The sequence below is a fragment of the Balearica regulorum genome, chromosome 3 (assembly GCF_011004875.1).
Source record: "Balearica regulorum gibbericeps isolate bBalReg1 chromosome 3, bBalReg1.pri, whole genome shotgun sequence".
In the NCBI taxonomy this organism is placed as follows: Eukaryota; Metazoa; Chordata; class Aves; order Gruiformes; family Gruidae; genus Balearica; species Balearica regulorum.
Window position 1 is genome coordinate 93,927,798 of NC_046186.1, and position 15,148 is coordinate 93,942,945.

General features: G+C 40.4%; 1 protein-coding gene across 1 annotated transcript in view; it reads left to right on the top strand.

Annotated features, from left to right (window-relative positions):
* DAAM2 (dishevelled associated activator of morphogenesis 2) overlaps positions 1 to 15,148 on the top strand; it is a 205,642-nt gene that overhangs the window by 12,960 nt on the left and 177,534 nt on the right. The window contains exon 2 of the mRNA XM_075749014.1: positions 7,330 to 7,468. The gene's annotated coding sequence lies outside the window, so the exon portion shown is untranslated. The remainder of the gene's footprint in view (positions 1 to 7,329; positions 7,469 to 15,148) is intronic.

Genomic DNA, 15,148 nt, shown 5'->3' on the forward strand with positions numbered 1-15,148 from the left:
GCAACATGTATCACACTTCTTCACACCCTTACTTGCCGTGAAGACTTCTTGGAAGGGATCAGATGCGTACTCTTTGTTCTCTTGCTGTCTTTCATGGGTATGGTGGTTCTCTTTTGGTGTAATTTTCTTTTTAATGTAAAAGTCTTCATTAATAAAGTAATGCTTTCAATGTGTACAGTTTCATGATCACTGTAAAAATACGGTTCCGAGTCTGTAAAAATCAGTATCTGTAGAGCTTTCTGTTATTGGCTGTCCCAGGTAAAGAACAGACTGGTGGGAAGTGAGAGAGAACATATGAAGATTTCCAGAAGTAGCTGAAGGAAATTTTCCTGGCCATAGCAAAGCACCACAATGAAAATAAGAGGCCAATCAATTTAAATGAAACCAGTAAGTTCAAAAAGGTTTAGAAAACTTCAGGTTGATGCTGAGGTTGAGACTTAGGTTTCCTGTCTGTTGACAATTTATGAATACCTTTGTCTCTCCTTAGATGTTGGGTATAACTGTTTGTGTCAACTTCCCCACAGCCCGGAGCAGGATCTGTAGGCCCTTTCCTTTAAAGCCTTTGGAATTTACATAACCCTGCAATTGTAGCAATGCAAAATGTGGCTCTGGTTACAATAACAAGGGTTTAGGGAATGCAGGGAGAGATTGTAGTGGCAAAGGCATAAAAGCAAAACAAAACAAAACCCTACATGCTGTTTTAATTTTCAGCAGCCACGTGAGAACTGTCCTCCAGTTCCTGGCTATAAATAAATTTCTGCTGTCATAGGAAGACAAAGACCAAAACAGTGCACATATTCCTTTCAAATTTTCTTAACGTTATAAAAAATAAGGAAAGGTAAGTATTTCAAAAGCACAGTGTGTCTTTGCTGAGGAATGTCAAATTATTACTCAAGGGGATTGATATTTGCATCAAGTGAAGAAATTTGGCATTAAACCTCCGTTTCCCTGCTCCATCTCCACCATCTCTTTTGAGAAAACCACTTAGGACTGCATATGGATAATGTGCCAGGCAATGCTTCTTAAAGCCCCAGGGGTTCACTGCCCTAGTGTCAGCTGAGGCAGGAACTTTCTTTGAGATGAATGAGGACTACACAGAAGCATGCCTATTGCTTCTTGTCAGATATTACATCCTAGTTCTGTTACATGTTGTGTTAGGAAGATGGAGACTTCGTGCCATGTTTTTTCCACCTTCCCAATAAGATGGGGTTAGGACTGTAACTTACTCCTTTGAAGAGGTGCAGAAGTAATGGGATGCTCTTCATACCTTTTCTCCAGCTTTGAGCTTTTATTTATCAGACACAACTTGAAGGACAGGCTGGATAGAAGGCTGTGTAAGATATTAAACAAATGGGGTAGAATTGTGAGGAGTTTCATTGCACTGGGTCTCCTACCAGAAAAAAAACCCTCAAACCCATCACTTGCACCTAAGTCATGAAATAGAGGGTATCTAGATGTACAGCACATCTGCTTTCCAGAAAGCATACCAATAGCAAAATCTGAAAGAGGAAGCTTTCTGGAATATTACTTGTATTCCTGGAACAACTTTGGGGGTTAGATTTGGCATATGAAGACAAATTCTTTGCTCCAGCAAATGAGAAGGTTCTACTGGCATTGAAGCAGAAGAAAATGAGGACCAGCTTAATGATTTGGACGTGGCAAAAAAACCTCCATTCTTAATTTAAGGGTTTTATATTCTTATGACTGGTCTTGTAGGTAGAAAAATGAAGTTAGTGAAGACTACTCAAAGAGGCAGCCCTTGACTGAAAAACTAGGTTTAATGAGGACAGAAGATCAAATCCATAGAAATAGCTTTTTCTGAACTGTTTTCCTTTTTTCTAATCCCAAAAGATAAGGGTTGTAAAATAGGTTTATCTTGCAAACTTTTGAGCATTGTTAAGTTTGGAAGCTTCAAAAGATCATCCACTCGCACTGTTTCTCCTACCATGTGCTGCTTTTATGCAAAACTCAGATATCAGGTCTCCAGAACTCCTGGTATGTGTGAAATTTGGATATTTCAGGGAGTGACCTCTTCAATCAGATCTGAGGTGTTATTTCATCTCTTTTATGAACGAACCTTGCTGTACCTATTGCCTAACCTGAACTGAGCTGAACAGTATCAGTATCTTCTTCTGCCATCAGGAAGATGGAGTGCTGTGGCACTCAACAGTGCTGCGAGCAACAGAAGATTCTGACTTCAAAAACAAAGAAAGAGAAGCTGGTGCAAATGTTTTAATAAGAAAGGAAAGCCAAGTCAGAGAAACACAGAAAATGCAGTACAAGAGTACTACTATGTACACAGCAGATAGTGTGTGTTCCTGTCTACACAACAAGGCCTACCTGAAGGCAATAAAAAATATTCATTATTGGCCCCATTTGACTCACTGGGAGACTAGGCAAGAGAAAGAACTAGGTTGCAATGTGAAAAGGCCAGGCACTAAGTTTCCATACTTTTGAGGAGTACAGCCAACATGAATGCATGTGCTGTTGATAAAAGGCATTGTGCAATGCAGTGCTGTTATTTTCACTACTCCATTTTACTGCACAGTTTTCCCTTTCAATGTCACTTCTAGAATCATAACTTCTCAAATTCACTGCACAAACCAGCTGAGTACAGACAAATAGTAACACATTTCCCAAGGCAAACTCTTCCTGCCCTTTCAACAGAATTTCCCCATGCAATTTTTTCAGCAGCATCAAAGAGTTAAGGGGAGAAGCGGATAGAGAATACTGACATCAGACACCCTCTCCCTTGTATTAAGTCTAGCCTCCTCCTCCAGCGTTTCAGTCTCAAATGAAATGTCTCATTGTGGATTAAGGGGGTCAAGAAAAAAGAAAATTTGTGTATTTTTCCAGCTATCCAGATTAATTAATAGAAATACAGAGTATTTTAATTCTCTCTGTTAAAATGAGAATGTATTTTATAGACCTGTGAGACAAAGTGAGTGAATGAACGAATGAACACAGCTGTAAGGTGTTACAAAGTTTTTATTTTTGTGTGTTTCAAATGACCACACCAGTCACAAGTGGTTGAGCCATGAGTGAGTGACTCAGCTCATCCCAGTAAAAAAGCTGCATGTTTACTTGGTATCATCAAAGGTTTTTATTTCTGCCACTTTGTTGATTCATGTATTTATTAATTTTTGCCTTGCTTTCCATCTTTTAGAGGACATCAGCTATTGTGGAAACCCTGTCACTAGTCAGGACAGGGTTTAGTTATGTGACCACATGTTGACATGGCTGAAATGCGCACAGAAGGCTTTTGAAAATTATATGAGGATCACTTCATTGCATAGTGACATGCTGTGGCACTGACAGGTACAGACATGAATGCAGATCAAACAGCCAGTGATCCATACCAAAAGTAGTGCTATAGAAATAAGCAGGTCTGCTTGATAAGTAAGCTTATAGTCGTTAAATGTAGCTAAACAAAGATTTGGTCAGGGTGAATCACAGGGAATGACTGGACATGACATAACCTTTAGCAGGGAGCCCCAGGGTAACCAGGACCATGTGACCGTTTCTCTACACTAAGAGATGAAAAAGTTCAGTTGAAACTTCTTTCTAGGAAGGTAAAGGTCCAAGTCTTAAAATGTGGCCCAATGTATCAGTGTGATGAAATCCCAGGCAGCAAGACTGGAGACTGGAAAAGAAATATCAACACCAGCAAACTGGGAAGGAACTGTGGTTTACAGGGAAACTGATTTAAGCTGACCCTGAACTGTGGTGTTGCTTCGAATGGGCATGAGGGAATGGGATATCTTTGAATTTGTGAGTGGTCCCTGGAAAGCACAGGAGGGACAAACTGCAGCAGAGGAGGAGCCTGATGTTGCTGTGAAATGATTCTCCAGTGTATGATAGTATCTACTTGACACTACCTCATCATAGGGGTGGACGATGAGCCAGTTAAGAGCTTGTGGGTCAGGATTAGTGGGCAATACAATAAGGGCAATGCTTTGGTGGATGTCTGTTATAGATCACCTGATCACAAGAATGAATAAAGGAGACCTTCTTCAGGCAACTGGAAGAGCCTCATGACCACCTCAATATCTGCTGGAAGGGCAACACAGCAGGGTGCAAGAAAACCAGGAGGTTTCTGGAGTGATGACAACTTTCTAACAAACACAGACAATAGATGAGATGAAGAGAGGAATCGCTCTACTGGGCCTCATATTTACAAACAGAAAGAGTGCGTTGGGGATGTGAAAATCAAGGGTAGCTTTGGCTGCAGTGACCATGGGATGGCAGACTTCAGGATCCTGAGAGGAGGGAGCAAGTCGAAAAGTAGGATCACAGTCTTGGACTTCAGGAGAGCAGGCTGTGGCTTGTTCAGGGATCTGCTTGAAAGAATCCCACAATACTGGCCCTGGAGAGAAGAGAGGTCCAGGAGAGCCAGTTGATTTTCAAGGATCACCTCCTCCAAGCTCAAGAACAGTTCGTCTTGATGAGCAGGAAATGAAACAAAGGTGTCAGGAGGCCTGTGTAGACAACCAAGGAGCTCCTGACTAAACTCAAACATAAAAAGGAAGTTTACAAGAGGTGGGAGTAGGAACAGGTGACCTGGGAGGAATATAGAGACACTATCTGAATGTGTGGGAAGGGAATAAGGAAAACAAAGGTCTGCCTGGAGTTGAATCTGCTAAGGGACATGAAGAGCAACAGAAAAGGTGTCTAAAGAGAGATTAGCTGCAAAAGAAAGAAGAGAGAAAAAGTAGACTCACTGCTGAATGGTCTAGAGACCTGGTGACAAAGGATACAGAAAAGGACTACATACTTAAGTCTTCTTCACTGTGGTCTTTACTGGAAGTACCTTCAGAAATCCCAGGCCTCTGAGACCAGCAACAAAGTATGGAGCAAGGAAGACTTACTCTTGATGGATGAGGATTGGGTTAGGGAATATTTAAATAAATTGGACAGATAAACAAATCTCTGGAACCTGATGGATTATACCCACAAATGCTGAGGTAGCTCTCTAATATCAATGTGAAGCCACTCTTAATTAGCGTTGAAAGGTTATGACCACTGTGGGAGGTTCCTGAGGACTGGAAGAAAGCAACTGTCACTTTTATCTTCAAGAGGGACAAGAAAGAGGATCTGGAGTGCTACAGGGTGTACAGCCTCATCTCAATCCCTGGGAAGGTGATAAACAAACCTAGAAACCATTTCCAAACATATGAGGGACAAGAAAGTGACTGGAAATAGTCAGCATGGATCTATAAGTAGAAATCATGCCTGACCATCCTAGTAGCCTTCTATGATGATCTGGATAATGAAACCGAGTGCACTCTCAGCAATCTTGCAGACAACATAAAACTAGGAAGAAAAATTGGTAGACCAGATGGTCATACTGCTGTTTGGAGGCACCTCAGTAGGAATCTCATAAAATTCAACAAAGGGAAATGCCAAGTCCTGTTCCTGGGGAGGAATAACCTCATTCACTGGTACAGGCTGGGACCAACCAGCTGGAAAGCAGCTTTGTGAAAAAGGACCTGGATCCTGGTAGGCAACAAGTTGAACATGAGTCTGAAATGTACCCTTGTGGCAAAGAAGGCCAACAGCCTCTGGACTGTATTAGGAAAAGCATTGCCAGCAAGTCAAGAGAGCTGTTCTGCTCTGCTTAGCATTGGTGGGACACATCTGGAGTGCTGTGCCCAGTTCTGGGGCTCCCCAGTGCAAGAGAGAGATGGACATATTGGAGAGAGTGCAACAAAAGACCACAAAGGCCTGATACATCTGGTAAATACCTGATGGTGGGGGGAGTAATGGAGATGGAGCCAGATGTTGCCCAGTGGCAGGATGAGAGTTTATGGGAAATTCCATTTAAATATAAGATAAATCTTTTTTAGTGAGGGCAGGATCAAATACTGGAACAGGTTGCTCAGAGACGTTGTGGAGGCTCCATGTGCAGAGATACTCAAAACCTGACTGGATGGGGCCCAGGCAACCTTCTCTAGTTGAGCGTCCTTTGAGCAGTGGGTTTGGAGCAAATGATTGCCAGAGGTCTCTTCCAACCTCAACTGTTCTGTGCTCTGTGATACCTTAATCTGTTGTTTGGTTTTTTGTTTTTTTTTTCCTCATGACTGAGTCCAAACAGCTCAAGAACTGTGATCACAGCTGGCAGTTACTATTTTGGGCCAAGTACTATTTGAGATGTGCTGTCCCACATCCTCTTAAAATAAGTTATGCCAGGAAAAAAATCAGGAATTGTGGTGAAAGGTTTGAGGGGGGAGTGGTAGAGTTGCTTCCTGTGCTATATATAATTTGAGGTTGGGTAGAGGACTTCACTCTCTACTGTTTCTAGTGTGGTATCTTTCACTAGTATCAAATTTTTACAGAGAAGAAAAAAAAAGCCTGAATTCGCCCAGTGTTGATAGACCTGTGTTAAAGTTGAAAGTTGATATTGTTACTTCAGTGGAAAATGGGGTTAATGAAGGGAAAACAAGGCCCTGTGTTTCTGTTATCCCCAAAAGACTACAGTTTCTATGAATAATCATAAAGCAGCCATGGAGGAACTGACAATTTTAATGATGTTTCTCTTAAAACAGCTTAGTTAAATGCCATGGGAAGCAAACAAGGAAAAGGTCGCTTTAATGGTATTTCCTAAAGTGACAGTACAGCAGCATTTGTGGAATGTCCTGAAGCACAATCATTTGGCTTTAATAAAAAATGATGAAAAAATCCCAACAACAAGAAAATTAGCTATATGATAATAGTAAATAATTTATAACAGATTTCCTCCTAAATCCTGGAAGTCATCTGTCTAGAGCAGCTGATACGAAGAAACCCAAGTCAATGGTTCTGTATCAGCTGAAAACCATCTTTGTACATGTTAATCACACTCTGTGCAGACAAATATGTTTCTTTTTCTTTATCAGTGATCACTTATGATCCCTATACTCAAAGTTAATGTGTAGACTAACCAATCAACAACTTGTCAACAATGCAGATGCAATCAGAGTTGAAGATATAATGGTACATGTAAGATAGTGAAATTGGATTTGATTCTAGAGTGTATTAAGAGTACTGTTGTGTGCTTCAGCAAAGAAGCCTTTAAGTGTTTTCTTGCCTTTACGTGCCCAAATAGTACCTACCACCTGCATCTTCTCTTGCTTAATGTCAAGCATGTGCTTCAAATCAATCTGATTTAAGACAAAGTAATTTCATCAAAACACTGAAAGACTAACCCTACACTGAAGTTAGCAGAGACCATACAGGAACTTCTGTACATATTCCTTCTGCAATTTCTTTGCAAAGTGACAAAACATTGGAGATGCCTTTTATATTGACAGAAAGCTAAAAGGAATTATTTATTTGCACTTGTTTCTCCAGAAGACCATCTCTACAGTCAAAACATCTGTACTAATTCATCTGAAGGTGGGCTCCTCCTACATGGTGAGGACCTGAAGTGAAGACAGAGACCTACCTATATAGAGAGAAGAGCAAATCAGGAACTACACAGATCATCCAGGTTAGTTCTGATTTGCATGTGGGGAATGGGAGAGGAACGGAATACCAGGGAACAGGATTTTAAGAATCGCTTTTGTTCTCTTAAGCTTGTGTGATGTTACTTACATTCACCAGGCAAGGGGAATCTTCTACCTATTGCAAGGTGTTTTTCATCTTCAGAGCAAGGTTACAGTAAACAGGGCCTCACTGTCCCCAGTTACAGACAAACCAGGTGTGTTTAGAGATAGCATATATCTTAATGGCATAAAAATTGTAATTTCCTGCCCTATCTGTTCTCTTTACCCCATTATCATTTCAACAGAACTTGCATCTAGGCTGTGCTACAAGTGTTAGTCACTCTGTTACTCAGTCTGAGGGCCAGCATATTAACTTGGTTTTGATTATAGTTATAGTCTAAACTGGAGGCATTTCTTGTTAGTTAGTAAATATGCTTATTGGAAATGATAGTTTAGTAATGTTCTTGATTTTATGCTCTCTTTTTCCTCTTTCTTTATTCTGTCCTTCATTCTTCCAGAGTGGCCACCAATTAGAAGAAAACTTAGTGTCAGCACCTTCCTCCCTGGTGCAATTTAGAATCCTTCAGGGGGTTAGTCTATTAAGAAGAGCTTGTGTATTTGATTTGTGCGTGAAGCCTAATTACACCTAACGTCTCATCATTTTCAGTGTCCTTTCTATTTCTCTTGTAGTGCTTGCAGCAATCATTTACAGAGACAAAAATAACGTGAAACCTTTTCTTCCCATGGTATTCCCAATTTACGGGATCTGAAATGCTGTGAAGTCATGTGACCCAGTTGCCTACTGCCACGCGCTCTGCAGCAGTATTTACATGAGGGCAATTGAGTGTAAAGTGTGGCTGAGTTAAGATGCTTCACACTGATGTAAATGAGTACATCAAGCAACAGGGTGGTGGTGAATCAGTTGTCAGGGTGCAAGCTCAGTCATACTTCTACTGAATTGAGCAGTAAATTTCCTGTAGTTGTCTCCATAGGCATGATCTTGCCTCTCTGTCAGTACCCTAAATAGTTTCCACAGCTGTTAGAACCTCACAGCCAGCCAGTACAAAAATATGAATGCTAAGCTTCAGATTCTGTTATGTGAAACAAATTATAATGTTTTCCTCCCAGCTCCAGTTTTCTAGCTGTGTATGAATATGTATTCAAGAGAAACACATTTATTCCCCATAATTTTAATATATTACCATTTTACATCTTTGAAGTCTTCTGGAAAACTCACTAATTCATTCTTGATCAACTACATCCTTCAAGGTGATCAGTTTCTTCTCTGGCATGTGCAGGTTCAGGAGCAAACAATGATTTTAGGACCCCAGTCTCTGTGCATGAACCTCAAGCATAGAATCAGGGCCACTAGCTAGTTGGAATCCGCCAAGTTTCCTTCTGGCTCAGACTACCACGATGGAATTAAACCTTACAGAATCTGGGTGTGCCCCTCTTCATATCCTGGTCAACTGCTTCACAGAAACACCAACGTATTTTTTTTGTCTCCAGAGCAACTCAATCTTTCTGGTAATCAGACATGTACTGCTTAGCACCCCACTGAAGCATGGGTGCTCTGCATTCCCAGTGAACTGAACAGTCTTGCCAAGTACAATAAAGATGTCTTATGCCTTTCTTTTCCCCTGTCCTCACCCTCACAGTCAAGCAGATTTCCAAGAGACCATTTCACCATCCTTTGCCTAGAAGTAAGGAGCCACCTTTCTGTAGGAACTTTGTCCCATTTCCAGGACTCTAAGCCTACAGGAATTCCTGTAATGAAAGCCAAGTGTTTTCCAGGAAAGTGTGTGTCACAAAATAGGACAGATTCTGTGTGATGGAAATTATGTCCAGGAAAAATCAGGGTGGATTAACACTGGTGTAATGATGGAAAAAAACCAACAAACCAACAACAAAATACCAAAGCTCCAAAAGCCAGAATGAAGAGCTTGGCCATCAAGTACTGAGACCACATGTCATTTGCAATTAATTGCTATAACAAGGACAGCTGCCTTACTAATTGATTTCAGCTTCTTACTAAGGGATCAGCGCTGCTAATTAGTTTGCGTGTAAACTTCAGAGGACATGAGTAATCAGAGTTTAGCAAGCCACACCAACCATAACTAATCCTTCTAGCTCTTCTGCAAAGAATACACTGTAAGCAAATGTTGTCCCCTACCCAGATCAACAGATGGAGCCAGGACTTGTTGTTCCAGCTACTTATTTCCACTGAGATTCTACAAGGCACTCGGAAGTGTATGGAACTGGCAACCTTGAAGTCACTTCTAAAGGAAGTGAGTTTCCTAGATATAATAGGAGCAGTGTGATAACTCTGTCACCAGTACTGTAAAGAAGAGGATGTTTAGCAGGAGTTCCCTGCCTGCTAAGCAGCTGTTTCAGGATCCACGAGTAGCCAAGTATCATTTATAAAACCCCAAGGCTGCTCTAACTTGGCATCAATCTTAACATACCTTGATCAGCTTATAGACCACAGAGTTGCAAGGGCAGTTTAAAAACTGCCATTACTTCATCACTCTGGTTTTCTGCTAACTAGAAGTCAACCAGAGTGAAAGATCTGGCCTAGACTCTGTATCAGAATAAGTGGAAATAGCCTTTCCCTTTCCTTCTTCTTGTTCCTTTGTATTAACATGGCTTTGATTTTCCTGGAAGTCACTGAGGTCTGTGTGTCCATAGCTAGAGATTTACTTTATTTCTGACTGTATTAATGCCCTATTCTTGGTTGGAACAAGACATGTTTATCTAGATCATTACTAATCACATGATGGTTAATACAACATCAGGCATTCCCTACATGCTTCCAAAACGTAAAAAAGCCCACATGCCTCTCCCTGCCATGCAGTTAAACAAAGCCATGCACATAAATCGGGGGAATAAAAGAAAAAAAACCGCATCAACTCAGACCATTCAGAGCCCAAATTAATTTAAAAATTATTATTAGTGAAAGACTATGTTGCAGTGCAGCCCAAGATGGTCTTTGGATTTTTTTCAAAAAGGAAAAAAATTCCTTTGAATGAAAAATGTTGTGGAATGTTATTATACAGACTTGTGTTGGGACAGCTGCCTAGGGACAAGCTCACTCCAGCTCTCCATAGTTCAGATATTTAGTAGATGTAGTCAACAACATGTGGTTACTAATGTTTGTGATACAGATCACCTGTCTGCATACTGCACTTTCCTGTAAGGTGACCATTTACTGAATATAGATTTTTTTTTTTTTTTTTAAATTTCTCTGGAAGATGAGAAGATGTGTACCAAATAGAAGGAAACATTCAAAAATGATGGGGAAAGCAGAGGAGGATGCCATTTTGCAAATCAGTGCCCTCTATATTGCTAACTGAAAAGCAGAAAGAAACCAAAAGGATCTAAGTTCAGCTGAATTGGGTTTTTTTCTAGAACTCTGGTCTGTTATCCTTGAGAAAATATCATGAATAGCTTGAAAAGGTTGTTAGGTGCGAGTACAACCCAAGTTTCTTCAAGGATGACAAATGAAGTCAGGGTGAAGTTGCTGGCTACAAATGTTTACAGTAATCACGGACTTCTAACTACCTTTAATTGCTGGCAAATGATCAATATTTTCATGGCAGGAACGTTAATCTAATTCTGGCTGATTCTGTCTCACTTGCCTTCAGGGATCTGAGTAGGGGTCTTATCTGAAAATAGAGTTACACTTTCAAAATGTTTGAGAAATATCAAGCAACACTAAAGGGAGAAATGAGACAATTCCTGTAAAATTTCCACTTTCTTTCTTCTTTTTTCCTTCAGTTGGAGTAATCTCTGACTTTTGCTTTCTAAGAGCTCATAACCCTTTTCTGCTTTCTGAGGAGTAAATGTCTTTTTCCTCTTTCCGTATCTGTTATCTGAGTTGCAACAAATACTGATGGCTTTTCTTTTGGGTTTTCATGTTCCCTTGTCAGCGAACAACTTGTGCAGACCACTCACTAAATATTAACCTATACAGGAGAGAGGGTTTTAATGAGCTTGAGAAGCCAATGAAAGAGAAGCAGCTGTGAACAGGAAAAACACAGGGAAAAGGGTGAAATTGAAATGTACCATCTCCAGGAAGGTCCAAACCAGCATCTTACATCTTATTATGATGGATACAGAGTTGAATGTAGTTGTAGCTGACCTAAATTCTGTGGTGTGGACCATTTTTTAATATGGAAAACAAATCTTTTTGTTTAAGAACAATTGGTAGAAGTAGTTTGATAGCTAGTATACTGATTTAAGGCATTGCCAAGGAACATTATGTTGAAGGCCATAACTTCCATTGACTGCACAACTCCTACAGATCTGATAAGGCTTAGGTTCTAGGAACTCATTTATTTACTTTAAACCATTTTTTTTTTTCAACTGAGAAAATAAAACTACCAAAAATAAATGTTTGTGCTGAGTTTGTAGTGGCAGCTAACTAAAACATATTTTTCCATGGTGTCAGGAATGCTACAGAAAATGAAGTACACCAACAATACATCAGATGCAAGCTAACCTTAATAGCCCTAAGTTCTGTCACAGTTTCATTCAAATATTTGCTTGCATGCACATGTGCAAATGCATACACGCACACACAGGTATGTATAGGCATTATGATTCATCAAGTGGAAAACTGTCTTGTGGCATTAATAGTTTTAATTTTTAATTAATAATTAACATTATTTCAGCTGAGCATTTTCCATATCCCTACCTTTTTTAAGTTCAAAGCAAGTTCTCAAACTGCTGTATTATCACATTAAAGATGTGGGTTAGGTTTGAAAAGCTTTAATCTGAAACTTACATATTCCTGAATTGGAGCATAGTTCCATCCTTATTCATCAGGAAGTCAGTGGGAGTGGAATCCAGCCCTTAGATATGATGATGATGTGTATTGAGCCCAAAGATAAAAATAATTTTAGAAGGATTTTAGAAGAAATATAACTAAAAGAACATATATGCATGTGTATACTGTATTGACTATATATATGCCTTATTTCAGCCCCTCACAGACAGGGTACAGAATTTCTTGTGGCTCTTTGATAAGTAAGGATAGTGATGGTTCCATCACCACATCACATCCGATGTCAGTGTGTAGTAGTAATACTGCTCTGCATGTCATACACAAGAGATGCTTAAAACATTGTGTGGTATTTTGGAGACTGGGAGACATGCAGGAAGAATCTCTGTAGGGAGGCTATGAAAGTCTTGCTAGTTCTGTAGCCTGTGGTGACTGAGCAGAAGTCTTTGACCCCATAGCTGCACTGAGTGGTGGTGTCAGGCAAAGCATGCAGCCGAGCTCACAGAGCCATGGTGTTTCATCTCATTGTCAGATGGAGCAGGCAGCCTGGCACTGGGTATCCTTGCACAATGGGCACTTTTGTTGTTAGATTAATATACCCGTGTCCTTTTGTTTTGAGAAGGGATCTAACAAACAGTATCTCCAGAGGTGGAGCAATATCTCACAGAAGCTTTTGCTTCTGCGTTCTGTAAGGAATCTGTTTTTGAGCAGCAAATAATCTATTTGTTTTTCTATGTCCTTTTCCCCTTGTCTTTTCACTCATTACTACTAAAGGCCCTTATACATAGATAATACTATAGCTTTTTGGCTTTGACCTTGATCATCAGAGCCTAAAAGAGCTTATAGAAATAGGCAGGTGATTTCTTAATGGTCTTACTCCTAAATTCAAAAGGAGCTGCCTTTGTAAGTATGCTTGTGCTGTCTTGGGATGTAAACCTTATGTGATACACTGTTCAGAAAGAGAAATATACATGTTTTCTTTCTTGGTTACTTTGGGATGACTTCTGGTTTTGCTGTCCCCTATAAGCTAAGACACCAAAATAACTCCTATTAAATGTCACCTCTTGTGCAAGGGGATTGCTCTGCAGACTCAAACATTTTTGCAAACTGCAACACTTTTCGGTTTTCACTGAGGTATCTGCAGTTCAGTATTTAATAATAAAAAGCTGGCTTCTCTGGCATCTTTCATTCCAGGCTGTTACTAAGACAAGTATTAAATTACATAACACCAGAGTTTAATGTACATTTTTGTTATTGGGGAAACAGAGTCACAGAAAGAATCAGTGATTTATTTAGTTTTATTTACTGCTGACTACATATAGAAGCATGCAGCAGAAATCAAATCCTCTGTCCTTTATTTTATTTAATATACCACACATTTCTCCTACAGCTGGTAATAGAAACCAGGAGTTATGCTGTAACCGTTAGACAATGCTCTGTCAATGGAACATCCAGATGCTGTGGTGAGGGGGGGGGCAGCTTTCACATGGGATTATGAGGGCTATAAGGAGCAACATATGTAAGGAACAGCAGATATTCTTTTTTGATCTTAACATTCTTTATCTTAGGTTGTTCTGGTCCAGTGGCACAAGCCTGTTTTCCTGATGGGCATTTTCTGGAGTTTTGCATGTTCTTGTTTTGTGTGTGTAGAGCAATGGAGCATTGCTTTAGCTTTCCCCAAGCGCCAGATTCTCTCCATCATTGGTGTTTTTGCCATTCAAATCCCTATTCACGGCAGCACCTTACCCTGTTGTCTTGTAGACAGGCTCTGCCTGTTTTGAATGTATCAAAATAACCTTAGCTGAGGCATCAAATGGATGACCAGCCTTGTCTTAAAGTGTTTTGTTAACTTTTAACTAATGAACAAGACAAGGGCCATTTATCTTGGTTACACTGTATCATAATAAATGGTACAGTGTGCTAAGGTGAGAAGGGAGGTGGTGGTGGTAATGCAAGCCTACGTAACCCTTGTCCCTTGGCCTGCTGCAGGTTAGTTTCTAGGCTGGATACAGGTCTCTGGCTCCAGAACCTTGGCTGCAGGAAGGAGAGGGCGGGGGAAAGCCAGAGAAGGAATCAGTTAATCATTCCCACCTCTCCTTTCAGCTCTTCTTTCCTCGTCCAAGGAGAAACTGAGAGGATAGAGGGGAGAAGAGGGAACTAAGACAGTTAGGTGGAGCTTGCAAGGTAGAGATCAGCTGCAAAAGTACCTGGCATGTGGAAGGGGGAAACAGGGAGTAAAGGGGCAGGGGCTTGGAGGATGAGATAAAAAAAGTAGTAGGCAGAGATGTGAGTGCAAAGTGAAGATCAATAGACCAATGGAAACATGTGAACAAAAGGGAGGACTGATGGCATTATAAAATCTCTTCTACCATGCATGGCATGTAGTTTGCATATGTAAATCATATAAAACTTTCCCAGGCTTTATGCTGAGAAAGGCAGGAGCATAGTACAGCTCATGTGAGAGGAACGCTGATGGGTCTCCGTGGTTTAATACAAGGTTAATAATGCTGAAGATTATAATTTAGTAGTGTGGCTAAATGGCTACTTTGCTTACAGGGTAGAAGATGTACATGCCAGTAGTTAGCGGATACCTACTGAGCCAGTTTGTGAAGGACTATTAGCATTAAAAAGGCTGGATTCACCCTTTGGGTTGTACCCACATCTTCTTACCGTAGGACCAAAGAGACAGAAAGAAGTCACATTGGCTTGCTAGCGGTTTGTACCAGCTCTGTGCCTATTGTGCAGTGGTACATGTGAAAGCAGGCAGGACAGCACAGTGGTGACTTGGTCTCAGCTTGTTTGGTTTGGCCTGCCAGTTTCAAGGTGATATTTTTCCTCTGTAACTTGCTTTCTCTGGTTGTGCCATTAGATATATACGTATTTATATACATATGACTTTGCC